This window comes from Bison bison, unplaced genomic scaffold (genome assembly GCF_000754665.1).
Source record: "Bison bison bison isolate TAMUID 2011002044 unplaced genomic scaffold, Bison_UMD1.0 scf7180017864080, whole genome shotgun sequence".
NCBI classification, from domain to species: domain Eukaryota; kingdom Metazoa; phylum Chordata; class Mammalia; order Artiodactyla; family Bovidae; genus Bison; species Bison bison.
Window position 1 is genome coordinate 3407828 of NW_011494652.1, and position 4311 is coordinate 3412138.

Below are 4311 nucleotides of genomic sequence, written 5' to 3' on the forward strand. Positions count from 1 at the left end.
GGGTGTGGGGGCCTCACGTGACCAGGCCCAGGCGAACTTGGCCTGCGAGCCCGGACGGCGTGGTCAGGGCGGTGGAGCATCCCGGGCTCCGTCAGTCCCTAACCCCAACTCCCTAGGCGAGCCGACAGCCAGTCCCTTTCGTTTTGTTTGGAAAGACCGTGGGTCAGCGTCTTTATATTGTAAATCGGCGGCTGACTTTCATTAATGCCAAAGAGAAGGATGATCGTACTCTTCACTCCAACAGTTAAAAATCTCGTCATCAGGTTGAATACAGAGCAAACTTAATATTCCCAACTCGGAACTACTCTCGGTTCCTCTGCGCTTCATGTGATATTAAAATATCGAAGGGCAGATTTTAGTAGGAAACTGATAACTTTGCAAGCTACCTGATAAAATGAAATTCAGCTTAACCTCCTGAAACGTGTATTTTGTTACACCTTTTGTTGTTGTTGTTACACCATTTTCTCACACAGGAGTCCGGTTTCTGGTCATTCCAGATATTCAAGCATGTTTACTTCCTTTTAAGAAAGAAAGAAAGAAAGGGTAGTTGCTCAGTCGTGTCCAACTCTTTGCGATCCTATGGACTGTAGCCCACCAGGCTCCTCTGTCCATGGGATTCTCCAGGCCAGGATACTGGAGTGGGTTACCATTTCCTAAACCCCAAGCCAAATGAATAAAAAATGGTCGAGCACACTGGTCTTTTTTTTTTTAATGCCAGCAAGCATCAGCCCCCCCAAACTTTACAAATTATTTAAGGTGATACTGTTTATCGTGGAGGCAGGGGAGTGTTTCGTTGTGATAGGAACTGGAGGCTGCATTCTTGCCGAGTTCGGGGTGGTTCTGCCTCTGCGGGCTCCAGGGCTCCTTTTCGTATGTAAATGACCGGTTTCCTTCCTAAGATGTGTGGCGAGATCTGATCTTGAATGCTGAACTCCATGTGAACAGCTGTGAGAATTGGAAAAAGGGCCACCTTGAGCCGTGCACACACTCTGTATCAGACTGGCAGAAATGGGCGTCATGCACCGGCCCAAATAACCTTTCGAGTTTGTTCTGAAAACAGGAGGTGAAGAGAATGCACCTGGCGTCGCTGTCGCCCTTAGTCCCGGGCCCGTGGTCACCGAGCGGTCAAGCCTGGGTGTCTGGGGAGTTCTGGGGCGAGGGCGCGGACTTACGCAACCCTGGCCCCGCGCGCGGGTTCATGGAAGCACCGTTAATCGTTCTCGGGCTTCGCGGTGAGCCCCTTCCGGAGGCGCCTTGCGCTCTCCGGGCGCGGCGCCGCCCTTCTGACGTGGGTTGTCTTCGGGGACACCAGGCTCTCCGCTGTCCCCAAGGTTGACCACGCAGGCCTTCCCACCCAAAGGCGCTTTTTGTCGCCTGCTGCCTCCAGGGTGACAGCGCTGGCGACCCGCGCCAGATCGCTCCGGAAGGTCTCTGTGGGCCGGGCCGGTGGAACAGGATCTGCGCGCCCGGGACGCGCCAGGCCGGGGGCGGGGCTCGCCGTAACCTTTCCCCTACTTTTCTCACCGGTCACGTGACGCCCGCGGGAGGGGCGGGGCGCGCCGACCGCAGTTGCCGGCGGCGGCCGCGAGGACGCCTTCCGAGCGAGCAATTAAAGTCGCAGCCTGGAGTCTGAAGGCGGTGGGAAGGTGGGAGGCGGAAACGCGCTCCCGCTCCGGGCCTCGGGCTGCTTCTGCACTTTGATCGGATGCATTTTTTCCTTTGTTGGAAAAAACTGTTTAGTCACTCTGCATGGTTGTTGTTGGCAGACCCGACCGAGTGCAGCTGCCGCTGGAAGCCTGCACTTTGAATTCCGGAAAAAATTGCTGCTTTTAAGAAGAAAATTGTTGTTCCAGCTGGTCTGTTTCAAGTGTGTTTCGGAGATTCTCTGTCTCCCAACTTCAACGAGCCCTCTGCCCGAGCCCCTCTTTTGAGCTTTTGCTACGAGGACTTTTCTGTTTAAAAAAATAGGTAACACAAGCCCAAGATGCAAAACGAAGTGGGTACCAATGGGAATTCAGCACAGAACGGGCTGCCTCTCTCGTGCCCCTCCCGAGAAGCCACCCCTATTGTTTCTTTGACAACTGCAGAGATAGTCCAGGCTGTACAGGGCATTTAAAAGAAAATCTGCTAGTTAACACAAATAAGGAATATTTTCTGCTTGTTGATTTCTGATTATTTTGCTGCCTTTTGTGAATTTCACCTTTTGCCCCAAGCAAATATTAGGTGGACACTGCGTTCCCAGCAGGCCCTGGACTGAGGCCAACTTGACCTCCTTAGGTAAGGTGACTGTGGAATGCCCTTTACTTTTTTTTTTTTTTTTTGCATGAGTTGTTTTTATGTCCAACAATGTTTCGGGAAGTTAATAATTGAAAGTAGTTGCGGTACAGTAGGGCAATGGCCTCATGGAGGGTTGGGAAGCAGGGCGGCCAGGCTCAACTTCTGAGGGCTTATCAGCTGATCGTTGAACACCAAGTTCTCTAGGCAGAAAAGAAAGAAATTGCTCCTACTCTGGATGTGGTGGTTCACTCCCACGTCCCGGGAGGTCAGGATCCTCCTAGATTCTTCCCAACTGGCCCCTAAGCTGCACCTGCTGCTTCTGCTTCCTAAATGGCTCTTGAACTTGCCTTCCTCCCCATTTCCATGACCCAGAGCAGGCATTCAGGTATTTGCAAGGGAAAGTTTGAGTCCCTTTCTTCCCTGGATTGTTGTGCGGTTTTCTTTTCTTTTTCTTTTCTTTTTTTTTTTAACATTTATTTGGCTGCACCGGGTCTTAGTTGTGGCACGTGGGAGCTTCGATTTCCATTGCGTAATGCGGGCTCTTCCGTTGCAGCCTGTGAACTCTTGGTTGCGTCATGTGGGATCTAGTTCCTTGACCAGGGATCGAACCTGGGCCCCCTGCATTTGAAGCACTCAAAGTGTTAGCCACTGGACCACCAAGGAAGTCCCTCCCCTGGATTGCTGTACTCTAAGATAGTGAGGGACCTTTGGGACAGTTGGGTCTCCCTTGGGAAGCCTTGCTTCACCTTGTTATTACCGGGGTCCGGGACTCCTGCCAGCTCTGTCCTTCCCCACATCAAGGGGTCAGGATCCCCCTCTCCCACCAGTATACTGGCTTCCTCTGGGGTCCCAAGGCTCTTGACCCCCAGCACACACACAGCATTCAGCAGGGTATGTTAGGTTGTGTTCCAACATTCTGGTGGGGAGGGGAGTAAGCTCCTTAAGGACAGGCAGTGACTCTCTAAGGAGTCACTCCCTTCCACACAATTAAACAAGTAGTACAAGTTTGTACTGAAAACAAACACAAAATAACCTTGCCTTTAAAAAAACTTGTTTTATACTGTAACTTGGACTTTGTTTTTTCTGAAATACTTCATTTGTAAGATTATACCTGTATCACTGATTTTTCCCCAAGTGTCAGCTCATCTGTGCCCTTTTTAAAAGATTTCAGTTCTCTTCAGTTGCTCAGTCGTGCCCAACTCTTTGCAACCCCACGGACTGCAGCACGCCAGGCTTCCCTGTCCATCACCAACTCTTGGAGCTTACTCAAACTCATGTCCATTGAGTCGGTGATGCTCAGAATTTTGGGTTCTTTGAACTTTCGCCAGCATAGATTTTTGTGCAGAGTGAAGTATAGCAATGATGCTGTTAAATGTCAAAGACATTTAGTGGCGGTATCAAGTACAGTGGCAAGAGGCGGGATGGCACCCACATGGCGACCTGCATTCTTGGAGGACTGCTGCTGGCCTGCGGCTGCAGTTGGAAAGGTACAAAGTCTGTTCCTGCGCGGGAGGCCTGATGTTAGTTATGAGCAATGTGCCTACTTTATTTGCCAGGAAACAGATCTTGTGAATGGCAATGACATTTGCTCTAGGCCACACACACTTACACGCGGACACACACACATCTGAGTACATGGCAGAGCTGGAATCTGAACCTCCATCTGTGTTTTCCGAAGCTTGTGCCCCGTCCTCTAACAGGCTGCTTCCCAGACCACTGTGCAGCTCAAGGGCCTGGGTGTTGGTGCTCCCCCTCCCCTGGGCCCACTGGACATGACACCGGATCAGCTGTGTGTATTTCTGGGTTTGCATTTCCTCCTCTTTAAGCTGGTGCCTCTGACACCTGTCATCCTGTCTCACGGGGATTTTATGAGGATCCCTAAGGGGCCAGATGTGAGAGTCATTTCCCTGGTGTGAATCCCTTGTCTGTAGGCAGGTTTTATGGGTACAGCTGCCTTCTGCAGTCCCCAGATTGGAACATGTGGTTTGACCAGTTCAATTGCACTTTTGGGTGCAAAGGAGAAGCACATGGGCG

At 51.2% G+C, this 4311-nt stretch overlaps 1 long non-coding RNA gene across 1 annotated transcript; it reads right to left on the reverse strand.

Moving 5' to 3' along the window:
* Positions 1–793: 793 nt before the first annotated feature.
* LOC104986937 lies at positions 794–3505 on the reverse strand. Its single transcript, XR_825087.1, has 2 exons — positions 1079–3505; positions 794–945 (listed from the first exon to the last, which is right to left on the reverse strand). It is a non-coding gene; the product is annotated as an uncharacterized LOC104986937 (long non-coding RNA).
* Between the last annotated feature and the right edge of the window lie 806 nt (positions 3506–4311).